The sequence below is a fragment of the Taudactylus pleione genome, unplaced genomic scaffold (assembly GCF_031769625.1).
Source record: "Taudactylus pleione unplaced genomic scaffold, aTauple2 ptg000053l, whole genome shotgun sequence".
NCBI lineage: Eukaryota > Metazoa > Chordata > Amphibia > Anura > Myobatrachidae > Taudactylus > Taudactylus pleione.
This window is the reverse complement of record NW_028284455.1, coordinates 44,514,774-44,531,840: the sequence shown is the minus strand read 5'-3', so window position 1 is coordinate 44,531,840 and position 17,067 is coordinate 44,514,774. Positions and strand designations below refer to the sequence as shown.

Genomic DNA, 17,067 nt, shown 5'->3' with positions numbered 1-17,067 from the left:
AGGATGAGTGTTTTTTATTGCTTTTTATTTGTTATTTATTATTGTTTTTTATTTTTTATTAAGTACTCATGCACACCGTGAACAAGTTTTGTACAAGAATATTGAAATTGTTAAATGAACTAAATTACACCTAATTAACTCTTTACTCACAAGCTTGCCACAAACACATTGTTCCTCCAATGTCCAACGTCACTGATGTCATTGGAAAGTTCTAACTTCTCTGGCCACATAGTAATACAGGACTAGCCCGTGACCTATCTGAATTAAAAAAGGTTGACCTTTCAGCTAAACAGGTGCGATTTAATCAAACTGCTTTGTTACACTTCACTTGTCTTTGTAATTTAAAATTAAATTAGGAACTTAAGATAATGTTAGTGTTTACAATTCAAGGAGTTTAATAATATTGGTTTAAATTGTAAAGTTATTTTTTTTTAACAATCATATTTAAATTATCAGTGTTACACTGTAACTATGTAGATTTACAATAAGTCATGGTAGTACATAAGACAAATGTAAATGCAGTTTTTAATAAACACAGTATACTACAAAAAAAATGTAAATTCAACACCAATGTCATAAGAAATATTTTATAAAGAAGCAATACATAAACCAAAACAAAAGATGTATACAACAGACTGACTATGCATTCAATACATTAACATACTGTACTGTATAACACTTTAGGCTTCAAAGAGCTAAATAAAAACCATATTGATAGATACCATTATTCAAAGAAAACATTTAAACTACTTTTAATCCATTTAATAATTCTATCATTACCATCTTCTTGGTCAGAGAATTTCACAGCCTAAATTAACCAGTGGCGTAACTAAGGTGGGTCGAACGGGGCACGTGCCCTGGGCACAATGGCAAGCCCTGCAGAGGGGGGCGCCGCCGACCATGGCATCATACCCGCACGATCGACCCCCGCCACCATTGTGTCCTGTGTGCACTTTACTGAGCAGGCAAGTGTGCCACTGCCTGCTGTTGGCTGGGCTGTCTGTAGGGGAAGCTGCAGTGGAAGCGTGCAGGCCCTCCTAGGCATCCTTCCTAACAGCTCTATTCTCCTCCTGAATGTGGACTACAGCTGCCATCTGCGCTGAGTAAGGAGTGATTCTTCCCTCCCCGGTGCTGTCTCCGCTCACTGCAAGTAAGTTATTGGTGGGGGGAGGAGGGGGGGGTCAGGGGTGGATGACTAAGCTGCCACGGGAGGGGGGAGGGTGGGTGTTAATTTTGTGTGGTGCTGGTGGAGGGAGGGCAGCTGCTGGCTGCATTTGTGTGAAATAAGTTTGTGTCTGTATAGGATTTCAGTGTCTGTATATGTGTCAGTGTGTGTATACTGTATGTGTCAGTGTGTGTATGTATAGGCTTTCAGTAAGTGTATACTGTATGTGTCAGTGTGTGTGTATGTATAGGCTTTCAGTGTGTGTATACTGCATGTGTCAGTGTATGTATAGGCTTTCAGTGTGTGTATATGTGTCAGTGTGTGTGTGTGTATACTGTATGTGTCAGTGTGTGTGTGTATGTATAGGCTTTCAGTGTGTGTTGTATATATGTGTCAGTGTGTGTGAATATATGTGTCAGTGTGTGAGTATATTTGTCAGTGTGTGTGTATGTATAAGCTTTCAGTGTGTGTGTATATGTGTCAGTGTGTGTGTATGTGTTGTGTGTGTAAATATGTCTGTGTATCTGTGTCAGTGTATGTGTATCTGTGTCATTGTGTGTCTGTGTGTTGAGAGACAATGCGGGGGGGAGGTGATGGTGTGCTGAGAGACGATGCAGGGTTGGAGCTGATCATGTGACAGAGATGACGCAGGGGGGAGGTGACGGTGTGCTAAGAGATGACGCAGGGGGGGGTGATGGTGTGGCTGAGAGACAACGTAGGGGGGAGGTGATGGTGTGCTGAGAGATGATGCAGTAGGGAGATGATGGTGTGCTGAGAGTTGACGTGGGGGGATGGTGTAGCTGAAGGTTGTCGCAGGGGGGCGGTGATGGTGTGCTGAGAGACAACGTAGGGGGAGATGATGGTGTGCTGAGAATTAACGCAGTGGGTGGTGATGGTGTGCTGAGAGACGACTCGGTGGGGAATTGATGGTGTGCTGAGAATTAACGCAGGGGGGTGGTGATGGTGTGCTGAGAGACGCCATAGGGGGGAGATGATGGTGTGCTGAGAATTTACGCAGGGGGGGCGGTGATGGTGTGCTGAGAGATGACGCAGGGGGGAGGTGATGGTGTGGCTAAGAAGAGATGACACACGGAAGGAAATTATGGTGTGGCTGAGAGACACAGGGGGGACGGAAGTTACACAGGGGAACAAGTCTGGTTGAACCGCTGTCGTATGATGATGACCTTGTTGATATTCCTACACAAACAGGCATCTTCCGGATGATGTGACCTACATGAATATTGAATACCGACTGAAGACGCCGTCATGTCAGTAAAGATGTATTCCTTCAGAGGTTCCACATTGTGAGAAACCACCGTATAGGTAAGGTGCATATGGAATGGAAAGGAATGTTCCCAGACGGACAAGAAATGGGTGGCGTGTCATGTTGGCACGCCCTATTTTCAGTAGCCACGCCCCTTCTGGTATTTGACCATGCCCATGGCGTGCATAATTATGTCTTGCTGGGTAGTGGTGGTGGGGGGGGGCGCCAAACTTAAATTTGCCCTGGGCTCCGAAGACCCTAGGTACGCCACTGTAACTAACCTAACATTAACCACCAATTTATCAAGTAAGGGAAGGTTATCATATACATTTTAAAAACAATATCATAACATCTTAGCAAAACAGAACATACAAGGCCTCTGCTATTCAAAAGCACACAATAGCACGTGAAGCCTGGTAATTGTCTGAATTCCAGTATGTAGTCAGGAAGTCTTAAGGCAAATGGGACAAAGCTTTATATATTTTTACTGTTTTTGCCCTTCTTAGTATTAAGTTGGATTTTCATTTTAGAACAAGGGGCTAATTTTAGTGTTCATGTTTTTTTAAACCTAAATAACTCCATAAGATGTATAATTTTTGTTCATAGCCGCTGTCTACAAATGTTCCCTGATAGTGGCTGGACTTTGCCCCTAGACAACAATAATTAAAATTGGCTCTGCAGTCTGTGCTACCACACTAGGACCTGACGGTCATTAATAGCCTCAGGCACAAGGGACGCAGAAAAGAATTGTTGCTTAAAGTTTCTTGCAATATGATATCTGTACAGGTCTCAAACTGAAAGTAGAGTACAATTCATTTTAGAAGCCTAGAATCTCATTTTTAAAAGTAAATCCTGTTCACGGCTGGTTTTAGAAAAAAACATGGGACTTTGTATAGAATTTAAAGTGGGTAATCTATGTTCTGGGATGGGAGTGTCAGGATCATGAAAATAGTTTTACCCTGCTGTACACCCCATCTCATCCAAACGGTGGTTAACATTGCTTGCATTGTAATGTGTTACCCATATACTGTATGTATGTATTTTAGGTCAATTGCACAATTCTTAACTGTTTACAGCTTGGGGTTGCACACACTGCTACATTTGTTTGTGTACATTGATATGCCTCCTATCCTTTGCATCTGTATGAAGACAGCAGGCATCCCATTGAGCTGAATCTGGTTTAGCAAGCATGCTGGAGTCACACACAGCAGAGTCTCTGCAAATGAGCTGAGGACTGAGGAAAATTCATGGGCAGCTCCTGGTAAGTGAAAAAGTGAGAGGGAAATTCATGGGCAGCTCCTGGTAAGTGAAAAAGTGAGAGGGAAATTCATGGGCAGCTCCTGGTAAGTGAAAAAGTGAGAGGGAAATTCATGGGCAGCTCCTGGTAAGTGAAAAAGTGAGCGGGAAATTCATGGGCAGCTCCTGGTAAGTGAAAAGGTGAGAGGGAAATTCATGGGCAGTGAAAAAGTGAGCGGGAAATTCATGGGCAACTCCTGGTAAGTGAAAAAGTGAGAGGGAAATTAATGGGCAGCTCCTGGTAAGTGAAAAAGTAAGAGGGAAATTCATGGGCAGCTCCTGGTAAGTGAAAAAGTGAGAGGGAAATTCATGGGCAGCTCCTGGTAAGTAAAAAAGTGAGCGGGAAATTCATGGGCAGCCCCTAGTAAGTAAAAAGGTGGGAATGGTTTAAAACAGTGCAAATGTAGGTCAGATTGTCTATCTCATGGACAGTTGTGATGTGGGGTTATAGTTCTGATTGGATTGGTTCCAGGGCAGTGGAGGTTTAGTCACATGTGGATCATGAATCCTCCATGGACTATACTATTGGTGCACCAACTATGTGTGCAGAACAGGGGTGTCAAACTTGTGGCCAACCAGCTGCTGTGGGACTACATATCCAAGCATGCCCTGCTACAGTTTCAGAATGCTCCAATAGCAAAACTGTGGCATGTTGGGATGTGTATTTCCACTGCAGCTGGAGGGCAGCAAGTTTGATACCACTGGTGTAGAAGAATAAAAAGTATGGCTCTGCAGCTGGGATTGTTCATCAAAGTGACTGGGACAAAGACGCTGGTGAGATAGAGGACTGTGTAATTTGCAGTGTGCCAATACCACATTTTTGCTCTTATTGTGTGCTTGGTGTGATTATATAATAAAAGGTTGTGTGGTTCACCAACTATTTACCTAGGTGATTGATGTAACCTATATTGAGGTAACATTACCATGGTACCGTCACATGTCATGCAGTTAATGTTGGACCCTCAGCATAAAGCTACTGCTCATGTATCTGAAAACAACTACGGGAAATCTGTAACTGACAGTGCTTATAGTCTAAGAAAATAGACAAATGCTTTATATTTAGGAAAATAATCTATACAGTTTAAGACTCCCAGTGATACTTACATTCACCTAGAGTTACAGTAACAGTACAAGTTTAAGACAATTCTAGATGTAGTATGCCAATGTTAATATTTGATCAACCAGTTCAAATGTGTGCTTTAAATTAGAACATCCATGCCGACATGTAGTCAACCAGGCTGATTATCTAAACATTAATAAAAGAATATGGTGAGGTTCCTGTAAACCCCTCTTTAACTTTCTGTTAAACTGATTCTTAGGCACAACTACACTGAAAGACCAATTCTTGCAAAAATTGTATGAATGGCATGCATATGAACTAAACTTATTAAAATGTACTATATATATTATGAGTGTTTTAGTGTATAATTATAATACATTTCTTCAGGAGCAATGTATTATTTCCCTGTTGTGTTTACAGTAGATAATGTATATCAAGAAACAATCCTATCTATTGTATAATGTTTTTAAATTCATGTTATCAAAATTTCCAAGATATGTTAATATAGTGAGAAGATGCAACTAAATTCATGTGGATGAGTTAAGGTATTTGGAAAGGCTGAAGACCATTACTGCTCTCTCTTTGTATCTTTAGCGGCTGACACCAACTGCTTTCCCCTGTGACGTTGGTTACAATGCCTACATATTCCCATGTTGATTAGGTTTGGGCTTGAATACTATATTAATAAGGGAAATATATTGAATGTGATAGCTATATATCTAGTGACAATAACACTGGAACAGTGTTTGAGGGCAGGTATATTTGTCCCAGGTTTCTGACCTACAGTACATGTTTAAAAAACCCCAGGAAAATGTTTGTAGTTTTCTATTTATAACTGCTTGCTGAAAGCTTTTGGGCTTGGGTAAAAGTTGGTTAAGCGTTCCTGGGTTATGGAAGTGAGTGAAGAAGGGCTCCATCTATTAAGTTCATTATGGGTCTTTAGGTCCTCTAGCGTAAAATAGTCTGATTAGTACTTGCACCTGTGTGAGTATGTGAAAAAAACTGTCAGGCTATCTAGTCTCTCACTAACTGGGGAAAGTGACTGCAGAGTCTCTGTGAGAGAAAGCCTGCTACTTGGCACTAGTAAGCTATACTTGCTGAAACTTTTTAAAAAAATGTTTTTATAGTTGACAGGCCCGATTTATGTTTAGTTTGTGCTGAACAGGCAAGGTGTTTATTTTGAAGTTTTATTGCATTTCTTGGCTTAATAAAACGGACAGTTGTACCCAAAACCTTTGACTTGTGTGACCTCAAAAACCTAAAGGCTAAATATAGTATCAAGGACACTATAATGGAAAATGTAGCAGAGGAAAGGGATTTAGGAGTCACCATTTAAAATGACTTGAAGGCAGGCAGGCAATGCACCAAAGCATTGAGGAAGGCAAGTCAGATGCTTGGTTGCATAGGGACAGGAATCAGTAGCAGGGAAAAAGAAGTGATAATGTCACTGTATAGGTCCCTGGTACAGCCTCATCTAGAATACTGTGTTCAGTTCTGGAGGCCATATCTCCAGAAGGATAAAGACACATTAGAGATGGTACAAAGAAGGGCAACTAAATTGGTGCATGGCCTAAAGCACAGAACTTACCCGGAAAGATTAAAATATCTTAATATGTATAGTTTAGAACAGAGAAGGGAAAGGGGGGACATGATAGAAACTTTCAAATACGTGAAGGATTTTAACAAGGTACAGGAGGGAAGCATTCTTCAAAGGAAGAGGTAGGCTCAGAGGAAATTTGAGGAAAAATTACTTCACAGAAAGGGTAGTGGATAAGTGGAATAGCCTCGCATCAGATGTGGTTGAAGCTAAAATGGTGGAACAAATTAAACACGCTTGGGATAGGCATAAGAATATACATAAGAGAGACGTAAGGAGCATATAGGGTTGAAGTTGCCAAAAGGATAAATGAAAAAAGGCAGACTAGATGGGCCAAGTGGTTCTAATCTGCTGTCAAATTCTATGTTTCTATGACCATTCGGCTGCTGTTCACATCGTCCACCCCAGGAGATCGTAAATATATACATACGAGGATGCGGTGACCTCCGCCACTTACAACCACCTGACACTTTCAGATAAGCCTTTTTGAAACTTTTTTTAATGTAATTACCATTATTATGTCTGTATATGTTATGTATTAATAAATGCATTTGAAATACTACACTATGAGAGTGTTCTTCTCTCCCTCTCTACTGTGACTGCTGGAGCTAAAAATTCTGCATACTGCATGCGATAGAGAAATTGCTGGATCCAGGAAAATACATTAATCATATGCCTATATAAATAGGTACACGCGGTACGCATTCTATTATTAAGTAGTGTACCGCATGTATAAGATTTACTTTACTATATGGCGCTTGTTCTCACCCTTTCTATTTCATAATCTTGGGACCTTGCAACAACGGTCTTATTGGAGAACATTGAGCTGCCATCGTGAGAACGGGATTATAGTTGAATAAACTAGGGGTGTGCACCGGCCACTTTTCGTGTTTTGGTTTTGGATCTGGATCTTTCTTCGTGTTTTGGATCTGGATTGGTTTTGCCAAAGCCACCCTTTCGGGTTTTGTGTTTTGGATCTGTATTTTTTTGGAAAAAAGCATAAAAACAGCTAAATTCGCAGAATTTGATTTTTTTGTTCCTACGCTATTATTAACCTCAATAACATTAATTTCCACTAATTTCCAGTCTATTCCGAACACCTCACAATATTGATTTTAGGCCAAAAGGTTGCAGCGAGGTAACTGGATGACCATGCTAAGCGACACAAGTGGGCGGCACAAACACGTGGCCCATCTAGGAGTGACACTGCAGTGGCAGACAGGATGGCAGTTTGAAAAACTAGGCCCCAAAAGGCGCTCTGCGGTGACTTATCGCGTCACCCATCGACTGCTGCTGCTGGGCACACAGGAGGGGACCAGTGCCGGACTGGGCAATGAGGGGCCCACCGGGGGAATCAGGGATAAGGGCCCATGTTAAAGGAGTGTGGTCATCCACCAGAGGGGGTGTGGCCAGCCACCACAGACGCTGGGCTAACCATTAGGCAAATTTTGGTGTAGTTTCTATAGGCGGGAACCAAGGCCCTATGCTGATCAGTGGTCCTTCTCTACCAGGTAACTTACTGTCTAATAAAGTAACAACCTATAATTTTAAGTCTAAAACCTGACACCTATAGGAGGGGAGGTGGGCCCACCGGGGATTTCCCCTGTACCCCTGTGGGCCAGTCTAACCTTGGACGGGACTCAGGAGAGAGACGGGCACCGCCGAGGCCGATAGGACGCTGTTCGTGGGGAACGTAGATCCTAGGGCCACCGAGGAGATCCTGTTCGAGCTGTTTCTGCTGGCTGGTCGAGCAATTAACATTAAAATTCCAAAGGACAAGGATGGAAAGTCGAAACAATTTGCTTTTGTCAATTTCAAGCATGAGGAGTCTGTTCCCTATGGAATGAGTTTGTTAAATGGAATCAAACTCTTTGGGAGGCCGCTGAAAATTCAATTCAATTCAGATCAGGAAGCAGCTATGGCTCCACAGAAGCAAATAGCGCAGCCTACTCACCACAAGGAAATGGCAGTTTTCCTAGAAACAGTCCATCAACTGTGGAAGCTGGATTATTAGCTGAGACAAGATCAGTTTAAAATTGAATCACAGCGACACCATCTTGCGACTGGCCGCAAGACGCCATCTTGGAAATGAGATCGCAAGACGCCATTTTGCGAATGCCCGCCTAAGCGCCATTTTAGATAAACTCATACTTTAGTACATGTGGCGATATTACTATTAGCATCATGCGATTGCATCTGGGACCATCGCCATAAGTTACGGCGATTCATCAAAAGCCCATTTCCATGACTTTACATAGTTTGGGTGCTCTGGATAAAGTGTATATTATTATAATTCCCCTAAAGGATATATTTCAGAAATGGCTGTACAATATGTCAAAATTGAATTGCATTAGCTAAGCAGAGCAAATGGCCACGTGACAACTAGCCTGTGTAGACAAGCTTCATGGACATAACGTCTGCTCTCCCTCCAGGTGGCCCTGCTCGAATACAGCAAGAGGGCCGTTTATAGCACCTTACATTAGCAGGCTTCCTACAATAAAATACCTTCAAAGCCAAGAGTGTTATCTGAGGTTAGGGTCTTGTAGCTGTGCTAATTTGCATTCACACAGACCCTAAGAGAACAAAGACCAGTATTTGGAGCCTGAAAAGGGTGGGGGCTGCTGGGGCATGTGCAAGTCATGGAAAAATAAGGCTCAGCATTCCACACCGCTAGGTGTTCACTTGGTTTAAGTGAGATTTAAGTGCACCATTTCTCATACACACATTAATACGCACAATTGCGCTGTTAACTAGTCACATATTAGCAAATGCATAAGATCCTGTATGAAAACGCTGTTTATTAGCTTTATGCGCACGCATCTGCCCCAAGTTAACTAGCATCTTTACATCACACCCCGCATACTTACACATTACATATTCACATAAAAGGTTTAATAAGCTTTAAAGTATAAGATTTACGTTTGTTCATTTAGCATAAATGCTGTGAAATAAAGATTATTTGGTAACTAAGGTTTTATACATGATAAGTAAGCCATGATTGGTATTGTACTAATGCGTACTCTTTCAACAGTATTCCGGTACCATCGGTGTGGAGATCGCATCATGCATTCTCAACTTATGGACCGCAGAGACTTCAAGCAGCAAAATGTACATTATATGAACAACTGTTAGAATGTTGTATGAGGCAGGAAACCAGAGACCCCCAGTTGTTAGAGGCTGGGTTGTGTCTATTTGAATCAACCTGTTAAATGCCTTGTAACATATGCCCTCTCCTTTAGGACCAATGGTATTAGCAACAAACTTCTCTATTGTGTTGTTTATTTTTTGGGGGGTATAAATATGTGTGCTCTGACCCTGGGTTCCTAGTCTTTGTGCTGAATGCTGATTGATGAGGGGTTCTTGCTGATGCCCAAAATCTGGACCAGAGAGCGCTGCGTATGTATAATTGTACTTGGGTCTGTATAATCTCTTTGTGCTAAGATTATATGAGGATCATAGCGTGTAACTGCTGTACTTTTACTTGAATAATACTTTGTGCTTTAGAACCACAGGTTCTAGGTCTGGAGTCTTTATTTACTGTATGACTGCGTATGCAAATTAGCGTCATCCTTAGAGGTTTATAGGCAGGATATTAGAAGGTATAGGCAGGGGTATATAGAGGTTCAAAGGCAGTATCCTTACAACACATGACCGCAGGCATGATGGCAATGGGGAGTTCACGAAATACTCTGAACTTTCACCTACTGTTACAAACTATCAGAGATCTTACTCTTCTCCGGAGAATCTTCAAAGATAAGCAATGATGCATAACTTCCATAGGTCGGAAACCCTTCATGTATCCAGCACAGCAATGATGGTCCAACCCAGTTACTAGCCATCACATTATCCGCTTCACCAAAGTCGGTACAGTCACGGATCCGATCATCCTCCCCCACACAGATATGATTCCTCTTCCAGCCACCGATCCAGCAGAAGCCATAGCTCTCATCCTTATCAAAAGGAGAGTTACCACAGTAGCAGAGACTAGAGATGTGCAGGCTCAGATTAGTTCGGATTTTCCCGCCAAGTTTGGATTTTTCTCACCAAAAATCGGCTCTCAGAAAGAGGCAAAACGTCATCTTTCATGGACAAACATCATCTTTCATGGACTTTTGTCCAGGACAGCCCCTGTAAAAAATATTTTGATGAAGGGCAGCATACAACCCACAGGACAGCCCCTGTCAAAATTATTTTGATGAAGGGCAGCGTACAACCCACAGGACAGCCCCTGTAAAAATTACTTTGATGAAGGGCAGCGTACAACCCACAGGACAGCCCCTATAAAAATTAGTTTGATAAAGGGCAGCGTACAACCCCTGTAAAAATTACTTTGATGAAGGGCAGCGTACAAAACACAGGACAGCCCCTGTAAAAATTACTTTGATGAAGGGCAGCGTACAACCCACAGGACAGCCCCTGTAAAAATTACTTTGATGAAGGGCAGCGTACAACCCACAGGACAGCCCCTATAAAAATTAGTTTGATAAAGGGCAGCGTACAACCCCTGTAAAAATTACTTTGATGAAGGGCAGCGTACAAAACACAGGACAGCCCCTGTAAAAATTACTTTGATGAAGGGCAGCGTAGAACCCCTGTAAAAATTACTTTGATAAAGGGCAGCATACAACCCAAAGGACAGCCCCTGTAAAAATGTGTTTGATGAAGGGCAGTGTACAACACACAGGACAGCCCCTGTAAAAATTATTTTGATGATGAAGGGCAGCGTACAACCCACAGGACAGCCCCTGTAAAAAAAAATGTTGATGAAAGGCAACTTTTCACACTGGGGGTGGGTGAAGAGAGCACCCCTGAAGGACAGAGCACCCCCTGGACAACACAGCACTACAGCCAGCCAGCCCCTATGGACAGGACAACAGCCAGCCCCTTAGACGGATGGGATCTTCCAGCAAGACAATGTGACACACGCATTCTTTCTCCCTTCTGCTGCAGAACACTGTCGATTAGCTTATTAGGTGGCTGTGTATTAATATGGAGTTTTTCATGACTTGCAGTTTAACATATCAACAGCCAGCCTCTATATGGACAAGGACAACAGTAGCAAGCCAGCCCCTATGTATATGGACAACAGTAGCTAGCCAGCCCCTATAGACAGGACAACAGCCAGCCCCTATATGGATAAGGACAACAGTAGCCAGCCATCCCTATGTAATTGTACATGGACAACAGTAGCTAGCCAGCCAGCCCCTATGGACAGAACAACAGCCAGCCTCTATATGGACAAGGACAACAGTAGCCAGCCAGCCCCTATGATTGTATATGTATAACAGGAGCCAGCCAGCCCCTATGGTCAGCGTCAACAACAGCTCCCTCCCTCTTCACAGTAGCCAGCCAGCAGTACTTTATTATTTAAGTAGTAACACACAACACTGAGTGAAAACCAACATCACCCAGCTCCCTAACTCTGCACACTCCACAGCCAGAATGAAAAATGGCAGCTATCACGGGACCTTTATAGAATATAGATCGGGGGGGGGGGGTTCGGATTTTGGAAATCCGAACCCGCTCATCCCTAGAATAAACTGACTTCTAAGAACATTGACCCATACAGATATCCATCTGAGGTTTAGCGCTTGTACAGTACCATCTTGTAATATATATATATATATATATATATATATATATATATATATTAGGGATGAGCAGGCTCGGATTAGTTCGGTTTTGCACACCAGGTTCAGATTTTTTTCCTCCAAAAAATGGGACTCAGTAAGAGGTAAATGATGATGTTTGTCCATGAAAGATGACGTTTTGCCTCTTTCTGAGTCCCTTTTTTTGGAGGGAGGAAATCTGAACCTGGTGTGTAAAACCGAACTAATCCGAGCCTGCACATCCGTAATATATATACATATACACCATCTGCTACATTTGACATCGACAGTGCATAGCCCATGAAATACGTCACGCGCAGTGTGCTGGCTTGGTGGGTATATAAGGTGTGCGCCGTCTGCACACCCATCACTGTCATGGGTAAAAGGGTCGATTTATCAGAGTTGCAAAAAGGGATGATTATTGGCTTTCGGGTCAAGGGTAGCAGTATTTCTGAAACAGCACAGGTTGTGAACTTTATGCGTGCTGCTGTGGTGAAGGTGTATTGTGACAGGACAAATGGCACCATTGCGAATAACTGACATGGAAACTGCAGAGTACCACGTGCCATTGATGTGAAAATGAACCTGTGGGACACCAGACGTGTCTAAAATGACAGTTCAGTGGACTCTGCTGTGTATGGGGCTCTGAAGCAAACGGATGGTCACTGCACATATGCTAACGAGAGTGCATCGGTGGAAAAGGCTTCGATTTTCACGCCTGTATCGGAATTGGACCTCCGCTGATTGTCGAAGGGTGACCTTCTCCGATGAGTCTCATTTTCTGCTTCATCGAACCAATGGACGTTGTTTTGTTGTGGTGAGAAACATCGGAGAACAAACATCCTGCAACAACTGCTGGAGGAACACAAGCTGGTGGTGGCAGTGTTATAGTTTGGGGAATGTATTCATGGCATTCTCTGGGCCCACTTCTCCATGTGGAAGGCACCCTCAACTGATTTGGTTATGAATCCATCCTTGCAGAGCACGTACACCCATACATGCTTATTGTCTTGCCTTAGGCGGATGGGATCTTCCAGCAAGACAATGAGACACGCGCATTCTTTCATCCCTTCTGCTGCAGAACACTGTCGATTAGCTCATTAGGTGGCTGTGTATTAATATGGAGTTTTTTATGACTTGCTGTTTAACATATCTAGTAGTTGAGCTTCCTTTTGAGTAACCTTAAGTAGTTCAACATACTGTAATATATATTGAATAGAGGTACTTTTCATGTAGATATGCTGTATGGGAACTATACAGCTGGAATTATTGATTATTAGGTTATGTGCTTGTTATTGCAATATTGATGATATTATGATACTGAATGTATTTCAGGTTAAATGTTATATATACTGGACATAGTTCTTTGCATTATGTGCATTTATGTATTATGCCCAGATTGTTTATTATAGTAATTTGGGGCTGTGTTTTTTATATGTATTGCAGCCCCGTTGGTGCGTTGTGACAGGCTGCAAAAAGTTTTCTGTAGCCATGGTTACTTGCACCATGGCGTCTGACTGTTCGGGCGGCAGTGGCGCTGTTCTGTGATGTCATGGTGGCTGCGCCGGTATTTGCTGACGGCCCTCTTGGCATCCAGAAGTGTGGCTGGTGGCCCGTGTTCACGTGGTGGGAGGTTCATGGTGTGGTAAGGTATTTATATTCTGTTTGTATTTCATTTGCACTGTCTGTAAGTGTCCTGAAAAAGGAAGATCGGCCTCCGAAACGTCGACCATTAAAACTTCACATGGTTTCACCTTGACTTGATAGTCTCTGAATGCTGCCTTCGTTGTTTGCATATATAATGTATATATATTCCATGTATACCTTGGCTGTGTACACTCCACTTTACTCTGCTAGCACACACAAGAAACCTTCCCTGCCCCTGCACTGTGCATACTAAGCAATCAACCCAAGTTCCTTTTCATACCTACCTACCTGCTACTGTAAAACAGCTCTGTCTTTTAAATAAATTTGAAAGTATTATGGTCAGGGTTTCACGTGCGATGAGGTCAATGGCTGGGGAGGCACACATGAAGATGGGTTTGAGTGCTGGGAGCCTGTCTCACCCCCTACTCACTGTAACTCTCCCCTCACTACACTAAGCTTCAGTGTCCATTGATTCTCCTACCTTCATCACTGTGTCTTCTCTTGCTGCTGCTGACCCAGCTCCGATCCTTTAACACTGTAGGGCACTTCCTGGTCACATAACACATCTAAGGTGTCCATCAGTGCTCAAGGCAAGTGCCCCCATACTCAGAGGCATGCCTCTATTAGCTCTCTTTCTGTGCAGCTTACTGCCCGTGGTGTGGCCCCACCCCCAGCTCTGCAAGCAGCATCTTTCTATACAGAAGCGAGGCTGAGTTGTTGCTGCGTCTGTCGTTTCCCTGCAGTACCAGGGAGCTTCGCAAAGTTGGTGAGTGCTAACTATAAATATTATTACAATAAACAAAGAAGTTTATAAGTCATAAATATGTTCTTTGCATTATTCTAATAGTTTTTATATCAAATCTCAGGAGTATGTCTCCCCTGCCTACCCTGACTGCATGTCCCTGCTTTCAGGTGTTTTTACATTTTGGGATTTTGTGACATTGTGGAGTTTGCTTCAGTGATAAATAGTAGAATGGAGGCTTTGTGTGCTTGAAGTTGACATAAGGAACTTGCAATCAGTCAAGCAATACAAAAAATATTAACTAGCAATACAATAATAGCTACCGAATACAACAATAAAACTATTATTATTTATTAACAGTTATTTATATAGTGCCTGCATATTACACAGCACAGTACAGAACATTTTTAGTCAGTATATCTTTGGAGTGTGGGAGGATATCCATGGAAACACAGATAGAGCCTTGGTCGGAATTGAACTCATGACCCCAGCACTGTGAGGCAGCAGTGTGAAAATCCTAACCAATATAGAAGCCCGCGGGCTTTAAAAGCTAATATAGGGGACATAAACGTACATACAGTATTCACAAGTGAGTAAATGGTTAAAAAAATATTCTTGTATGGAAAAACATATGTAGTTTATTGCAATATGTACATACTCTTAAATGCCATAAAATTATTGAATAAAATTAAATATGAAAGCTCAGTGTTAATTATCGTTGCACAACAAATGGGGGTTTCAAACAGAAAAGAAAGCAGACTTACATAAATACAGGCAATATACTTTATTGGCTGATATCTGCAGAATCACACTATATACCCCAAAAAAGAAAAAAACAGCAACTGATGCTGCAGTGGCTGCCGCTGTATGACTGAGGGCTGCACTTTCTGAAGCTGTCAATTTGTCATCTCTCACAAGCAGTAATTTCATGTTGAAGTAACAAGAGAAAAAAAAAATATAAACTATTTTCAGAAGCACTGCATCAAGCAGCCAGTGAGCGACATAAAATAGCTTTTCCTTTATACGGATATGAAAGTCAGGCTTTCACCCTGCACTTCACAGTGCATTGCTATGATTTACTTCCTCCACAAGGAACCTTTCCTCTGAGGTATTCAGCTAGGTAGCAACAACCTTGAAATACCAAATAGAGGGTGCAAATAAAATACAGATTTATGATGTATTTAAAATCTTCAAGGAAATTATGAAAGACTGAAGCACTACAAAACAGACATATGAAACCACCTAATGCAAGACCAACTGAAATCTCCTTTAAAATAATACATAAGTCATAAATACACTTAATACATCTAGATATGAAAAGCATTTTCCTCTGGACAAAACAAGATTATTCATATCTATAGTATTGCCAGTGACCCCTGTATAATGGAGATTTAGAAACGTTAATCTGACGCTTATATCTTATGTTAATAGCTATTCAAGGCAAGATGCAACCACCAGGTCCAATGGAGCTAATACTGGTTCATACAAAAGCACGGGGACCAGGGCATGCTCAGTGTAGCACCGTTTGGGCCAGCGTATGTGCAGTGCAGATCTATTGTATAGTTACACTACTGCTATCTAGCACTTTTTCAGGAGTTCACAGTCATGTTATAAAACATCTATTTGACTCTCATATCCAAAACGCTCAGACTTCATGAAGCATTAGTTTTTGCAAAGCTATAAGGTCAAAATATATCAATCACTATCCCACTAATAAAAGAGAAAACTGTGTACATACCATGTATAAACTTAGGAAGGTGCGAAGGTCCATCATTTGCTGGACTCTCCATGATGTGATCTCTTAGACCTCATTACATTCAACCCATCAGTTTATTTACAAAGTAATTTTCATTTATTTTCTTATGCTGTATATTGTATACATTTGAAACAACCAAATGAGTGTGCAGTGTGCAATAAGCAGCCCTCCAGCTTCTGTTGAACTACACATCCCAGTATCATACTTGCCTGCTGTCCCAGAACGGCTGCCCATTTACTGAGCAAAAGTAGGCATTCCGAGGGAAGGGGGGGGGAGCGTAGCCATGATAACGTAATCAAATCACCTTGGCCGCCCCTATACCTATGCCACACCACCTGCGGTGATGAGTCTGCTGAACCTGGCTGCTCTCTGACGAAGGGGCAGCCAGAAAATCGGCGTATGCCCAGCATGCCCTGCAATATTTTTAACATGGCCAAATAGCAATTCCAGGTTTTAAGGATATCTGTGTTTCAGGAGAAAGTGATTAGAGCCACAGTCATTTTAATTCAACCATCGGTGCTCAAACATGGATAGCACTTTTGTATATAGTGTTCTACTAAACTACCCCAAAGGTTACAAAATGCAGACAAATGCAAACTTATCACTATTCTTGAACACATACTTGTCTACATTCTCAATGCCCCCTACGGGACTTTAAGATGTGCTTTAAACTGTGGTGTCTGTGCCACTGCGCCGCTGCTCTGACGCTTGGTAACCAGTCAGCTCACTGCAACCTTTGGCCAATAATGGTGAAAACTATAATTTAAGCTATGAGGTGGTCTAAATTGACGGTAAATGACTGGAAATGAATGTTATTGAGGTTAATAACACTCTAGGAAGAAAAAAAGCCAGATTTATGTGATTTTAGCTTTTTTTGCCCATTTTTGTAAAAAATCCAAATCCAAAGCCAGTCACCGCAGTTTGGCAAACC

The 17,067-nt window shown here is 42.1% G+C and overlaps 1 protein-coding gene across 2 annotated transcripts in view; it reads right to left on the bottom strand.

Moving 5' to 3' along the window:
- Positions 1 to 17,067, bottom strand: part of ULK4 (unc-51 like kinase 4) — a 777,293-nt gene that overhangs the window by 137,198 nt on the left and 623,028 nt on the right. The gene's annotated exons all lie outside the window — the stretch shown is intronic.